At 38.1% G+C, this 16,424-nt stretch overlaps 1 pseudogene; it reads right to left on the bottom strand.

The window, feature by feature from the left end:
- Positions 1 to 6,581: 6,581 nt before the first annotated feature.
- LOC143645040 (elongation factor 1-alpha 1 pseudogene) overlaps positions 6,582 to 16,424 on the bottom strand; it is a 32,922-nt pseudogene continuing 23,079 nt past the window's right edge.

Raw genomic sequence — 16,424 nt, 5'->3', positions numbered from 1 at the left:
TGCTTTATTTGTCCCCACTGCTTGTGAGAATATCAAGAATTCAACTTGGGGAAGTTGAATTTTCCCCATTCTCACCATTCCCCGAAGGGGACTTTGCAAATACTTTTTTATTCACTGATCAAATCACTCTGGGATTCATCGGGGCATCACTCTGGACAAACCAACAAAATCTCATGCCCTACTCAAGGTTCCATGTACTTATGGTGTTCAATTAAGCTGTTTACATAAGTTATATTAGGAAATGCACTAGTCAAAATATAAATTTTGTACCAAATAAAACATTTTTTAGCCAATTGTAGGGGCTGATTGGAGTTGAAGTAGAGAGAGCCATCCAAGGACAGAACAGAATTATATTGCCTACGAATCCACAACAGTATCCAAAACCCTGGTAGACAGATTTTAGGAACAGGGGCAAATTTTTCAGCAAGAATGTAATGCTGGTCAGGAATATAAGAAACCGCAAAGTATTTTCTCCTTTAAAATAACCAATTATATTTCTTATTCATTGATAAAAAGAGACATAAGCTGTAACTACCATCTTGCATGGTGATTTCCCCCAATGATAAGCCAGCTCTATATCTCAACTTGAATCAAGACAGAAGGCAATCCCTCCAGCACATCCCAAAGTTGAAGGGATGAGGGTGGCTGTTAAATGTCAGTTCTACTTTTATTTACTTTCAGAATGATGCTAAACTGTGGGTTTAAATCCAGTCATTTTCATTGCAGGTACAGATGCAATAGCAGAAGTAGTTTTGATTGATTTATTTTGGAACTGATAGCAATAAAACAGATTATCTGGGAAAAAAGAAAGAAAGAAAATCTCCAGGAAGATGCTCCAAAGCCCAAAGAGAAGGGGAGTAGGAATGGGGTCTTGAGGCACGGGGCTGAGGCAGAAGTCCCACTTGCTGGGATCTAATAGTGGTACTGAGCCTCAGATGAACCCCTGAAGGTCTTCCTATAGCTGGGGCATAGCTACTTTCTGGCTAGAGACTCTAGAAATGGTGATGGGGCAGGGTGGGAATTAGGGTCTTGCCTGGGCTTCAGGTACTGCCTCCCTATAAACCTGTAAACGTGAATATAAGGCTCCTGGAAGCTGTAGACACTGCCTTGATGCCCTTCAGCTCACAAAGCCTGTGCTCTAACTGCAGAGTCAATTCTGACCACACCCCCCACTTAGCTCTCCTTACTGGTGACTGCTGAATCCCTTCATTCAAAAGAAAGCTTTCTGTGAGCCCCACTTTTCCAGGACACTCTTCCACCATTCTCTTCTTTGTTTAGCTCTTTTTTTCCCCCACAAACTATTTCCATGTGTGTGAAATATAACATATATGCAAAAAAGCAATAAATTTCCACGTTCATTTTAACAAGTAGCTATAGTACAGATTTTAAAGTTTGGTATGGGTTACAATTCCATGATTTTTTGTTTTTTCTTTTAGCTGCTGCAAGACACTAAAGACCAAAAGAAATATCAATATAATGATTCAACAGTCATATTCATTTATTAAATCCTACCTTCTCTGTTATACCTCTCCTCTTTAAAAAACACATGTACTTAAAAGCAATAAATTTCAAAGTACTTTGCAACAATTAGTTGTAAAACAGATTTCCGAGTTTGGTATGGGTTACAATTCCATCATTTTAGCGTTTTATTTCTAGCTACTCTAAGGTACTGGAGACTAAAAGAAATATCAGTATAGTGATTCGGCACTCATATTCATTTGTTTAACCCGACCATCTCTGTATAACTCCACCATCACTTTTGATCTTTCTCCTACTCTTTAGGGGTATTTGCGCTATGGCCATTCTAACTTTTTCATGTTGGAAGGGGTTGTCAATAATATGGGATGGGGGATGGAACTAGTTGATGTTCTGGAGAGATGGAACCATTTGAAGGTTGTATGTTTCTGGAAGGTTACCCTAGTGCATGGAACATTTGTAGAGTCTCATATAATATCCTAGATATTCTTTAGGATTGGCAGGAATGGTTTCAGTTGGGGGTTGGCAAGTTATGATGTGTAGCAATGTCTAACTGAAGCATACATAAGAATGACCTCCAGTGTAGCCTCTCAACTCTATTTGAACTCTCTCAGCTACTGATACCTTATTTGTTATACCTCTCTTCTCCCTTTTGGTCAGGTTGGAATTGCTTCCATGGTGCCAGGGCCAGGCTCATCCCTGGAGTAATCACCCAAGCTGCCAGAGAGACTTTCATCCCAGGATGTAATGTCCCACATAGGGGCGAGTGCAATGGTTTCACTTGCAGAATTGGGCTTAGAGAGAGAGAGAGGCCACATCTGAGCAACAAAAGAGGCCCTCCAGGGATGACTCTTAGCCATCCCTATAGGTTGGCTAAGTTTTTCTGCTACATGTGTAAGCTTCACCAGAGCAAGCCTCAAGATCAAGGGCTTGGCCTACTGACCTGGGTGTCCCTAATCGTTGGCACAGTATCCCAACCCAATGGTTTCCCCAGTGGTAAAGCTTAATAGTTCCATAATTTTTCTCCCATCCATCAAGGGACTTTGCCAATACTTTGTGATTATCTGCTTAATGTTCTCTGGGATGTATCCAAGCATTACATTGAGCTATACAGGTTTAAATTATTATCCTGGGCTTCTTGTGTTTGGAGGGTTTAAATGATCTATCCAGAAAGGTTGAGTTAGATTATGTGCTAGCATAATAAAACTATCTTCCTTTGGTCTCAAAGAGTAGGTGAAGTTCTAAAATATAGGCAATGTCTTCCTTACCCCTGTATTCTGAATTACCTTAACCCTGACCTGATTGTCTTCATTTTTATCTCAAATGTTTACATCATCGTTCACCAATCTACTTCTCAGTCAGTGTATCTTTCAATATGCCTCCATCTAATGGGCCTCATGTGTAATGTCCAAAGTCCGTAGTCCATAAACACTCTCAATTTTAGATAATTTCATTGCTCCCAAGAGAAAGAAAGCCAATAAACACACCCTCACCAAATAGAAAATCCAAACCTTCCCCTAACTCTTGTTCCTCCCCCTACCATGTGCCCCTGGTATTGCTGCAGTACTGTTGATATTTTCTGGTTAAACATAGCCCATAGTATGTGTTCTAGTTTGCAAGGTTCTGGAATGTGATATACCAGAAATAGAATCTCAGGATTTTCCAAATATAGTATCATGTCATCTTCAAATAATGAAAGTTTCACTTCTTCCTTTCCGATTTGGATGCCTTTTATTTCTTTTTCCTGCCTGATTGCTCTCACTAGAACTTCTAGTACAATGTTGAACAATAGTGGTGACAGAGAGCATCCTTGTCTCATTCTCGACCTTATGGGGAAAGCTTTCAACCTCTCACCAGTGAGTACAATGCTGGCTATAGATTTTTCGTACATGCCTTTTATCATATTGAGGAAGTTTCCTTTTATTTCTACCTTTTGAAATGTTTTTATCAGGAAAGGATGTTGAATACCTTTTCAGCATCAATCAAGATGATCATATGATTTTTCCTTTTTGATTTGTTAATGTGCTGTATTACATTAAATGATTATCTTGTGTTGAACCATCCTTGCATTCCTGGTATAAACACCACTTGGTTGTGGTGTATAATTCTCTTAATGTACTGTTGGATTCAACTTGCTAATATTTTGTTGAGAATTTTTGAATCTATGTTCATTAGGGAGATTAGTCCATAGTTTTCCTTTCTTGTAGCATCTTTACCTGCTTTTGGTATTAAAGTGATGTTAGGTAGTGCTCTTTATTCCTCAATTTTTTGGAAAAGTTTGAGCAAAATTGTTGTTAGTTCTTTTTGGAATGTTTGATAAAATTCCCCTGTAAAGCTTCTGGCCCTAAACTTTTATTTGTGGGAAGATTTTTGATGACTGATTGAATCTCTTTACTTGTGATCGTTTGTTGAGATCTTCTATTTCTTCTTGAGTCAGTATGGCTTGTTTGTGTGTTTCCAGGAGTTTGTCTATTTCTTCTGAGTTGTCTTGTTTGTTGGCATATAGCTTTTTATAGTATCCTCTTATGGTTTTTTAAAATTTTCTTCACTGTCTGTGGTAAATGACCTCCCTCTCATTTCTGATTTGGTTTATTTGCATCCTCTCTCTTTTTTTCTTTGACAGCCTTGCAAGTGGTTCATTGATTTTATTGAAGAACCAACTTTCCGTTTTATTTATTCTTTCTATTGTTCTTTTGTTCTCCCATTCATTTAATTCTGCTTTAATCTTCATCATTTCTCTTCTTCTATTTGCTTTGGGGTTAGTTTGCTGTTGTTCCTTGAGTTCCTCCAGGTGAGCAGTTAAGTCCTCAATTTTTGCCCTTTCTTCTTTTTAATATAATACATTTCTCTCTTAGCACAGCCTTTGCTGCATCCCATAAACTCTAATATAGTGTATTCTTGCTTTCATTCATCTCCAGTTAGCTACTGATTTCTCTAGAAATTTCTTCTTTGACCCACTCATTGTTGAAGAGTGTTATTTAATCTCCAAATATTTGTGAAAGTTCTTGTTCTTCAGTGGTTATTGATTTCCAGCTTCATTCCATTGTTATCAAAGAAAGTGCTTTGAATAATTTCAATGTTTTTATATTTATAAAGACCTGTTTTGTGCCCCAGCACATGATTTATCCTGGAGAATGTTCCATGAGCAATGGAGAAGAATGTATAACCTGGTGTTTTGGGTTGTAACTACCTATATGTGTCTGTTGGGTCCAATTCACTTATCAAGTTATTTAACTTCTCTATTTCTCAATAGAGAAGCCACTAACACTTTATTTTGTCTCATTTCTCTCTTTCCCCTTTTGGTCAAGAAAGTTTTCTTAATCCCTTGATGCCGAGTCCCAATTCATCCAAGGATGTTTACACCCCTGGGAGTCATGTCCCACATAGAGAGGGGGGACAGCGGTGAGTTTGCTTGCCATATCAGCTTAGAGAGAGAGAGGCTACATCTGAGCAACAAAAGAGATCCTCTGGGGGTGACTCTTAGACATAATTTTAAATAGGCTTAGCCTGTCCTTTGCAGGAATATATTTCATAGGGGTAAGCCCCAGATTGAGGGCTATTGATTTGGTTGTCCCCATTGCTTTTGAGAATACCAGGAATTCTCCAAATGGGGAAGTTTAATTTTTCTCCCTTTCTCCCCATTCCCCCAAGGGGACTTTGCAAATACTTCTTTATTCACTGTTCAAATCACTCTGAGGTTCACCCAGGCATCACACTAATCTGGAAAAACCACTTGTTTAACTTTTTATCATGGAAATTTTCAAACATAGAAATATAAAAAGAATAGTATAATTGTGCTGGTTTCAAAGGATGCATGTCCTCTAGAAAAGCTATATTTTAATCCTAATCCATTTTGTAAAGGCAGCCATTTCTTCTCATCCCTATTCAGCATTGTATGCTTGAAACTGTAATTAGATCATCTTCCTGGAGATGTGATGTAATCGAGAGTGGTTGTTAGGCTGGATTAGGTGACAACATGTCTCCACTCATTTGGGTGGATCTTGATTAGTTTCTGAAGTCCTATAAAAGAGGAAACATTTTGGAGAATAAGATTCAGAAAGAGCAGAGCAGGATGATGTAGCCACAAGAAGCGGAGTCCACCAGCCAGCGACCTTTGGAGATGAAGAAGGAAAATGCCTCCTGGGGAGCATGATGAAACAGGAAGCCAGGAAAAGGAGCTAACAGATGACACCATGTTCACCCTGTGCCTTTCCAGATGAGAGAGAAATTCTGACTGTGTTCGCTATGTACCCTTCCAGATAAAAGAGAAACTGTGAACTTCATTGGTCTTCTTGAACCAAGGAATCTTTCTCTGGATGCCTTTGATTGGACATTTCTATAGATTTGTTTTAATTGGGACATTTTCTCAGCCTTAGAACTGTAAACTAACAACTTATTAAATTCCCCTTTTTAAAAGCCATTCCGCTTCTGGTATATTATATTCTGGCAGCTAGCAAACTAGAACAACAATGATTACCGTATTTCCCTACTTTCAACTTCAACAATTATCCACTTTCTGCTATTTTTTTTCCCATTGGTCCTTCTTTCTGACACATTTCTATTTTTTTAACTTCTTGCCTCATCCCTTGACTGGCTAATTCCAACTCATCATTCTTTTATTTGGGGGGGCAGGGGTGTGTGTGTGCATGGTCTGAGAAATAAGATACATACCAAAAAAGCAATAAATTTCAAAGCACACCACAACAATTACTTATAGAACAGATTTCAGAGTTTTGTATGGGTTACAGTTCCACAATTTTAGGTTTTTCCTTCTAGCTGCTCTAAGACACTGAATACTAAAAGAAATATCAATATAATGATTCAGTAGTCACGTTCATTTGTTAAATTCTGTCTTCTCTGTTATAACTCTACCTCCTTCTTTGATCTTCCCCAATCTTTAGGAGTAAATGGGTTATACCCATTCTCACTTTTTCATAATGGAAAGGGCTGTCAATAATATGGGATGGGGGATGGAACTAGTTGATGTTCTGGAGAGGCTGGCACCTCTGGGTTTCAGGTCTTATCTGGCCTAGGAACCCATCTGGAAGTTTGTACCAGTTTGAAGCTCTTATGAATCCCAAAAAAGCCATGTTTTAATCCTGATCCTATCTTGTGGGGGAAGCTGTTTCTTTTAATCCTGATTCAATTTTGTAGGTGGAAACTTTTGATAGATTATCATTTTTGCTGTCATCAGCCACATTGCCACGACAAACATCTTTTACAGATATGTTCTTGACATTGAAGCCCACATTGTCTCCAGGAAGAGCTTCACTCAAAGCTTCATGGTGCATTTCAACAGACTTGACTTCATTTGTAATGCTGACTGGAGCAAAGGTGACTACCATGCCCAGTTTGAGAACAGCTGGCTCCACTCAGCCATAAGCACAGTACCAATACCACCAATTTTGTAGACATCCTAAAGAGGTGGATGCAAGGGCTTCTCAGTTGGACGAGTAGGTGGCAGGATGCAATCAAGCAGCATTGTTCTGCTGGCATTGCTATCCTTACAGGTGATTTTCCGTTCCTTGGACGAAGGCATTTTAGCCCTTGGCTCCAGCATGTTGTCACCATTCCAACCAGAAATTGGCATACATGCCAATGTGTCAGGGTTGTAACCAATTTTCTTAACTAAGGTGCTGACTTCCTTAACAATTTCCTCACATCTCTTCTGATTATAAGGTACTTCAGTGGAATCCATTTTGTGAATACCAACTGTTAGTTGTTTCACACCCAATGTGTAAGCAAGTAGGGCATACTCTTGGGTCTGCCCATTCTTGGATATACCAGCTTCAAATTCATCAGCACCAGCAGCAACAATCAGGTCAGCACAGTCAGCATGAGATGTGCCTGTAATCATGTTTTAATAAAGTCTCTGTGTCCTGGGGCATCAATGATAGTCATATAATACTTGCTGGTCTCAAATTTCCACAGGATATCAATTGTGATACCATGCTCACATTCAGCTTTTAGTTTATCCAAGGCCCAGGCATACTTTGAAGACCCCTTTCCCATCTCAGCAGCCTCCTTGAAAAAATTTCCAATTGTTCTTCTGTTGATTCCACCACATGTATAGATCAGATGGCCAGTCGTGGTGGACTTGCCTGAATCTTCACATCCAATAACGACAATATTGATATGAGTCTTTTCCTTTCCATTTTGGCTATACAATAAAAAAAAAAAGCTTCTTTTTTTTAAAAGAATATTTTTAGCTATTTGAGGTCTCTTTCCCTTCCTGATGAATTTGGTAACTAGCTTTTCCAAGTCTTCAATATAGGTTTTTGGAATTTTTATTGGTATTATGTTGAATCTGTATATCAATTTGGGTAGATTGGACATCTTAGCGACATTTAAGTGTCCTATCCATGAACAGGCAATATATTTCCACTTATTTAGATCTTCTTTGATTCTTTTAGCAATGTTATGCAGTTTTCTGTATACAGGTCTTTTACATCCCCATTGAGTTTATTCCTAGACAACTAGAATCTTTTAGTTGTTATTTTGAATGGAATTTTTCCTTGTATCCTCAGTTAGGTAATTGCTTGTGTATAGAAACATTACTGATTTTTGCATATTAATCTTATACCCTGCCGCTTTGCTGAATTTGTTTATTAGCTCAAGAAGCTTTGTCACAGATTTCTCAGAATTTTTCAAGTATAGTATGTCATCTGCAAATAATGAAAGTTTTAAGAATTCCTTTCCCTTTTGGATGCCTTTTATTTCTTTTTCTTGCCTGATTGCTCCAGCTAGAATTTCTAGTACCATATTAATAATAGTGGTGACACAGGGCATCCTAATCTTGTTCCCAATCTTAGGGGGAAAGCTTTCAGTCTCATACCACTTAGTACAGTGCTGGCTATGGGTTTTTCATATATGTCTTTTATCATATTGAGGAAGTTTCTTTTGATTCCTACTTTCTGAAATGTTTTTATTAGAAAAAGATGAATTTGTTTAATAATTTTTCAGCATCATTCAAGATGATCATGTGATTTTTCCCTTTTGAGTTTTAATGTGCTATATTACAATGATAATTTTGAACCACCCTTGCATCCCTGGTATAAACCCCGCTTGGTTGTGGTGTTCTACTCATCATTCTTAAATGTGATTTCCTTGATTCTACAATTTAGTTAGCTCCTCATCTCAACCTTAGAAACTTTTACTTCCTTTTTTATAATCCTCAACACAATGGAGTCTTCACCAGTAGTAACAAGTAGTTTCCATCAGAGCAGAAATTGTATCTGTTTTGTATCCCCAGCACCTAGGAAATTATCTGGACCATGGGGATTAAATAAATTGATACTGAATTAACTCACTGTGAGGATGACATTGTGCTAGATATTGCAGGAGATACCAAGATAAATTAGACTCAGCTCTTGCCCTCAGGAAGCTCACCATCTAGAGAAGATGCACATGGCATGTCACAGCCAGAGAGCGTGTTGCCTGCTCTTAAACAGAAACTATCTGGGTGTCTGTTTACTGGGGCACAACCAGAACTCTAATAAAGGAGTTTCTCTTTCTACTTAAAGGAAAATTTTTTATTCCCCTTATCTCTACAAGACAGTTGGCCAGAACATAAAATGCTCTGATAAAAGAGGAAAAGAAAGCTGCAAGTTCAGACAAATGGAAAGAGAATCCATTCCTGGAATAATACACAACTAATAGTATTTTACAAGAGAGTGCCAATATAAGCAAATCTCTTCTGAAAGAAGGTAGCTAGCAATTGGCACTTAAAGGGAATGCTAAGCTACTGCAGATGAGACTTGAAGAATTGTCCACAAGTAAGGGCCTTGATATAGGAAAGTCACATCTCATCCTAGATTGGGTAGAACAGGAGTAGCAGGGTGTGCTGATTTGAAATTATTATGTACCCCAGAAAAGCCATGTTCTTTCAATTCTAATCCAATTTTGTGGGGCCAGACCTATTGTTTAGGATGGAATCTCTTGATTAGGTTGTTTCTATAGAGATGTGAAACACCTAATTGTGGGTGTGAACTTTTGATTAGATGGAGATATGATTCCACCAATTCAAGGTGGGTCTTGATTACTTTACTGGAGTCTACCTTGCTCTTCTTACTTAAGAGCAGATTGTGGACACATGGGTGCTTGCCCCCTGTCTGCCTCCCTCTGCTCAGCTCCAGCCACCCTTGTGGGCACCAGGTTTAGGAAGGCACTGCTTTTCTCTGCCCTGTTTGCCATGGCTGTGGCTTTCCCCCACCCAAATCCCAGATTTCTTTCCTAATAGGTTTCAACCACCTCCAGCTTGGAGGACAAAGTCACTGAGGCCATAGATTTCTTTCTTGATATGCAGTTAACCACTTCCATCTTTGAGGATGAAGCCACTGAGGCCACAGAGTCAACCACTGAACATCCTGTGAAGAACATAAAGGATTTTTATTTATTCTTTGAGGCATAGTCAATCACCTTAAGGCCCTGAGGATAGAGGAAAGGGGGCAAATGTTCTCTTACCTGCGACTGCCATCACTCTTCTACCTGCCACTTTTTAAGAAGATTCTAAGCTTCAGAAAAAGCCTACCACTACACTATCATGGATTAGACGGAAACCAATGAAATATAAGATGGGCTCCCAGTCTAAGAGAAACATAACATGCATTAATTCTGGGGTGGGAGGAGGGAACTGATAAATTTGGGGAGGAACATTTCTTAAATATACTGCATTTCATGTCAGCTCAATAACTCTTCTGTTCAATTGAAAAAAAAAGAGCAGTTTCTGGAAATCCTTCCAAATTGACTGGTGTAGATATAATGAGTTATTTTTCATGACCACATAATATTCCATGTAAGCCTCATAGTTTATTTAGACACTTCCTCTGGATGATTATTTCCCTTGTGTCTGGTTTTGCTATTACAAACAATGCTGTTGTGAATACAGCCTCACATACTGTCACTTTTATTTCTATATGAGGGCAGATTTTGTTGTTCAGAGTTTTAAATTCATTTTGTTAAATGTTATTTTTGCATTTTTTCATATGATTATGGTTTTTCTCTTTTAATCTGTTAATATAGTGAATGACATTTAAAGATTTTTAGTATCAAACTTTAGTTGAATTTATTCCTAGGATAAATCAACATCATGGTGTATTATCTTTTATATACTTTTTTATAGCATGCCAATATTTGCTATAGGATGTTTACATCTATATTCGTAAGTGGATTAGGGCTAAAATCTTCATTCTTGTACTGTTTTGATCTCCACATGCTTTTGCTTCAAAGGATGAGTTGGAAAGGATCCCCTCTTTTTTTCTTTAGTAGAAGAATTTGTATGAGCTAGAAATAATCTGTCCTTGAAAGTTTGATAGCGTTCCCCTGTAAAACAGTCTGGCCATGTTGTGTATTTTTGGAAGGAAGGGTAAGATTTTAAACCACTGCAAATTACTTTAATAGTTTAAGGAGAACATAGCTTTTATATTTTCTCTTATGTCAGTTTTGGGAAGTGATATTTTTCAAGGAATTTATTAATTTTATCTAAATTTTTAAAATTTATTAGAACATGTGTAATAGCCTTCTCATAATTTAAATCCCTGAAAAATCAATTAAATCTCTGTAGCCCTCCATTTATATTCCTAATATATGTATTTGGGCCTTCTCTCTTCTTTATTGATCCTTTTTACCAAAAATTAGTCAATTTGGTTATGCTTTTCAGAAAAATAACTTCTGACTTTGTTGAACTTCTCTATTATTTCTTTAATATCTGCTCTCAACTATATTATTTCCATTTGTTCTAGTTTGCTAGCTGCCAGGATGCAATATACCAGAAACGGAATGGCTTTTAAAAGGGGAATTTAATAAGTTGCTAGTTTACAGTTCTAAAGCTGAGAAAATGTCCTAATTAAAGCAAGTCTATAGAAATGTCCAATCTAAGGCATCCAGGGAAAGAAACCTTTTTCCAAGAAGGCCAATGAAGTTCAGGGTTTCTCTCTCAAGTGGAAAGGCACATGGGGAACACAGTCAGAGTTTCTCTCTTGACTGAAAGGGCACGTGGCAAACACGGCAGCATCTGCTAGGTTTCTCTCCTGGCTTCCTGTTTCATGAAATTCCCCAGGAGGCATTTTCCTTCTTCATCTCCAAAGGTCACTGGCTGGTGGACTCTCTGCTTAATGGTGCTGCAGCATTCTCTGCTCTCTCTGAATCTCTAGTTTTCTCCAACATGTTTCCTCCTTTATAGGATTCCAGTAATCCAATCAAGGCTCACCCAAATGGATGGAGACACACCTCCATGGAAATCATCTAATCAAGAGTTACCACCCACAACTGGGTGGATCACATCTCCATGGGAACAATCAAAATGCTCCTACCTAGTAATACTGAAGAAGAATTAAAGGACATGGTTTTCTGGGGTCCACCACAGATTCAAACCAGCATACCATTGTTCAGGTATGACCTTCTTTTTTAGGTTCATTCAGTTGTTATTTTTCAAAGTTCTTAAGTTGGTTACCTAGCCTATTAACTTTTTTTTTTTAAGTGAGTAGTCTGGGAATCAAACCTGGGTCTTCCGCATGGAAGGTGAGTATTCTACCACTGAACTATCCATGCACCCCTAGCCCACTAATTTTTAACAATTTTATTGGAAACCACACTTTAGTTTGATATGTAGTGTCCTCATTATTATTTAATTCCAATTATGTTTAAATACTCATTTTTAATGCAATTTTACTGAGATATTTCACATAACATATAATCCACCCAAAGTTTGTGACCAATGGCTCATAGTATCATTGTATAGTTGTGTATTCTTCACCACAATCAATTTTAGAACAATATCATTTTTCCAAGAAAAAAACAAAAAAGAAAAAGAAAAAAATCCCCACAAACATCCCATATCCCTTATTCCCCCATTATTATTTTTGTCTTTATTTTATTTTATTTTATTACTCATCTACCTATAAAATGGAAACGGGAGTGTCAGTCACAGGTTTTTACAATCATACCATCACACAATAAAAGCTATGTAGTTAAACAATCAAAGATCAAGACTGCTGGGTTACAATTCAACAATTTCAGGTATTTCTGTCTAGCTATTCTAATACACTAGGAACTAAAAAGAAATATCCATATAGTAAGTCAGTAGTCATAATCATTGTTAAATCCTAATTTCTCAATTATACCTCCTCCCTCCCATTTGATCATGCTCTCAATCTTCAGGATTATATGGGTGTTCTAGTTTGCTAGTTGCCAGAATGTGATATACCAGAAACAGAATGGCTTAAAGGGAGGAAAATTTATTAAGCTGCAAGTTTACAGTTCTATGCCTATGATAATGTCCAAATTAAAGCAAGGTTATAGATATTCCAATATAAAGCATCCAGGGAAAGATACCTTGGTTCAAGAAGGCTGATGAAGTTCAGGGTTTCTCTCTCAGTTGGAAAGGCACATGGTGAACATAGTGGCATCTGCTAGCTTTCTCTCTAGGCTTCTTGTTTCATGAAGCTCCCAGGGGGGCATTTTCTTTCTTCATCTCCAAAGGTCTCTGGCTATGTGAGCTATCATGGTTCTCATGGCTCTCCCATGTCTCTGAAACTTTTTCCAAAATGCCCCCTCTTTTAAAGGATTCCAGTAAACCAATCAAGACCACACCTGGAATGGGTAGAGTCAGATTTCCCTCTAATCAAATGTTATACCCACAATTGGGTGAGTCATATCTCCATGGAGATAATCTAATCAACTTTAGAACCTATAGTGCTGGATAGGGATTAAGAGAAAGGGCTGTCTCCACAAGATGGATCAGGATTAAAACATGGCTTTTCTAGGGTATGTAATCCTTTCAAACCAGCACACTGGGCAATGACTTTAAAAAAAAAATTTTTTTTTTTGATAAATATTCACAAACATACAGCTACACATAGTGTACAATCAATGGCTCACAGTCTCATCACATAGTTGTGTATTCATCACCATAATTATTTTAAGAACATTTGCATCACTCCAGAAAAAGAAAAAAGAAAAAACTCATACATACCATACCCCTTACTCCTCCCACTTATTGACCACTAATATTTCCATCTGCTCAATTTATTTTACCTCTTATCCCCCCATCATTTATTTATTTATTTATTTATTTATTTATTTATTTTCCATATTTTTAACTCACCTGTCTATACCCTAGATAAAAGGAGCATCAGACACAAGGCTTCCACAATCACACAATCACATTGTAAAAGTTATATCTTTATACAATTGCCTTCGAGAATCAAGGCTACTAGCTGTGCTCCAGTAGCCATGTTTCTTGAAGATGACTGTATAATGATACAGCTTCCACAATGTGACTGTGTGATTATGAAAACCTTGTGTCTGATGCTCCTTTTATCTACCTTATCAACAGACGAGTAAAACATATAGATTAAAAATAAATAAATAATAGGGGGAACAAATGTGAAAATAAATTTAGTAAATTGAAATATTAGTGATCAATGAAAGGGAGGGGTAAGGTGTATGGTATGTATGAATTTTTTTCTGTTTACTTTTTATTTCTTTTTCTGAACTGATGCAAATGTTCTAAGAAATGTCATGATAATGAATATACAACTATGAGATGATATTGTGAGTTATTGATTATTTAACAAGAACAGAATGATCATATGGTAAAAATGTTTGTGTTTGTATGTGGTTATGTATCATAAATTTAAAAAAAACATTAAAAAAAAGAATCAAGGCTACTGGAATATAGCTGAACAGTTTCAGGTACTTCCATCCAGTCACTCCATCACAGCATAAACTAAAAAGGGATATCTATATAATGCATAAGAATAACTTCCAGGACAACCTCTCGACTCTGCTTGAACTCTCTCAGCCCTGAAACTTTGTCTCATTTCTCTCTTCCCCCTTTTGGTCAAGAAGGCTTTCTTGGGTGAGGCAAAATGGTGGCTTAGTGAGGTGTGGAATTTAGTTCATCCTCCAAAGCAGCTAGTAACTAGCCAGGAACAGTACAGAACAACTGTTGGGGTTACATCAGTGACCAGACACATAATGTACAACAGTCTGGGCCAGATGGACCTGCTGAGACCCCACACAGAACTGCAAGTCCCCCAAGCCGTGGAAGCTGGCACTCCTCCCTAATGGGCATGGCACGCTGGTTCCCTGAGGGAAAGGGAGACAGACTTTACTAGCATAAAGGGCTTTGCTCAACCAAGCTCCTCTTGCAGAATTAATTAACAAATTCTGACTACTGAAAATAGGCCCCTAGTGCAGATAAACCTGGAATAAGCACTACAGGTACTAGGAATTTTTGCTCTGGCAGAGACGGGGCAAGGCTGATGGGAAAAAAAAATAAAGCCTTTTTGGTTCAGACAACACAAAATATTTCAAAAGGCTGGACCTCAAGAGAAGGGGGCACATACAGCCTGGAGATACATAGAGCCATAACCAAATTTATCTCAATTGGCAAACCCGAGGAGCGGGGGTCCGACTCTGAAAAGGTTTTCATCTTTTTTTCTACTCCTTAACAGCTCATTAGATAGAACTGGAAGCCTTCTCAGTCTCCAGCAGTGCCCCAGGCAAGAGCAGTACTAAGCTTGTCTGAGAGACAAAGTAACAACTCAGGTGAAAGGAATTTAATTCCCTAAAGGTTGTGTCTTCCCCAAGAGAAAGGTGGGGCCCAGCTCAAGTGGAATTCCCCCTTCAAGGAATTTAGGCCCCAGGGACTGGAAAACTGAAGCAATTCATGCCAACCTACAGCTCACCTCTTTCTCAACCATGCCTCTGACAGAGAGAGTCTGCTGAAATTAAAATGCACATCACTTCACTTTGGTGGAAAGCCATGGGGAGACAAGCACCACATGCTGGACAGCACAGGAAATGCAGAGTCTACAGGCTTTTTAGGAAATCTGACAACCTGCTGGGTCTCACCCTCAGGGAAAACTGATACTGGCAACTCTTTCTGCCTGAGAGGAGGCCAGTAGAGCCTGGGAAAATCTGACTGGGGTCTATAATAGTTGAGGAGTTCCTCCTCAAAAAAAAAAAAAGGCTTCATATAGACCAGGCAAGAAAAAGACAAACAAGAGCTGAAAAATTCTGATCAGTTAAACAGAGCCTATGCTAGAGGCTAGAATAAGTTGAACTGAATGTCAAAGAACAGATAGAGAACAATACCATACAGCAAGAAAATCCTAGGTAAGGGAGTGAAAACAACTTCCAGAATAAACTAATTAAAGAAGTCAAATGCCTAGATACTAGCAAAAAATAATGAGTCATACTAGGAAAATTGAAGATATGGCCCAGTTGAAGGAACAAACCAACAATTCAAATGAGATACAGGAGTTGACACAACTAATTTGGGATGTTCAAACAGATATGGAAAATCTAATCAAAAATAAAATCAAGAAGTTGAAGGAGGACATAAGGAAGACATTGGACGAACAAAAAGAAGACATCAAAAGTTTGAAAAAACAAGTCACAGAACTTATGGGAATGAAAGCACTAGAGAAGAGATGAAAAAACAAAGGAAATCTATTACAATAGATTTGAAGAGGCAGAAGAAAGGATTAGTGAACTAGAGGACTGGACGTGTGTGCCAGTTTGAAAGGATTCATGTATCCTAGAAAAGCCAAGTTTGAATCCTAATCAGTCTTGTGAGAGCAATGATTTCTTCTAATCTCTATTCAGTACTATAGGTTTGAAGCCTGATTAGGTTATCTCCACGGAGATGTGACTCAATCAATTGTGGGTATTAAACTTGATTGGATGGAGATGTGTCTCCACCCATTCTACGTGGGTCTTGATTAGTTTAATGGAATCCTATAAAAGGGGAGACATTTAATGAGAGTTCTTTTTGAGGACAAGGAGAGCACTGCAGAACCAGATCAGAATGATGAGAGAACCATAGAGTCCACCAGCCAGTGACGTTTGGAGATGAAGAAGACGGCTGCCAGAGAGCTTCATGAAGCAAAAGTCCTGGAGAGAAAGCTCGTAGACATTGCCCTGATCACCATGTGCCTTTC

Source organism: Tamandua tetradactyla, chromosome 8 (genome assembly GCF_023851605.1).
Source record: "Tamandua tetradactyla isolate mTamTet1 chromosome 8, mTamTet1.pri, whole genome shotgun sequence".
Classification (NCBI taxonomy): Eukaryota; Metazoa; Chordata; class Mammalia; order Pilosa; family Myrmecophagidae; genus Tamandua; species Tamandua tetradactyla.
Note: the sequence above shows the minus strand (reverse complement) of the source record. Positions and strands in the feature narration are given on the sequence as shown.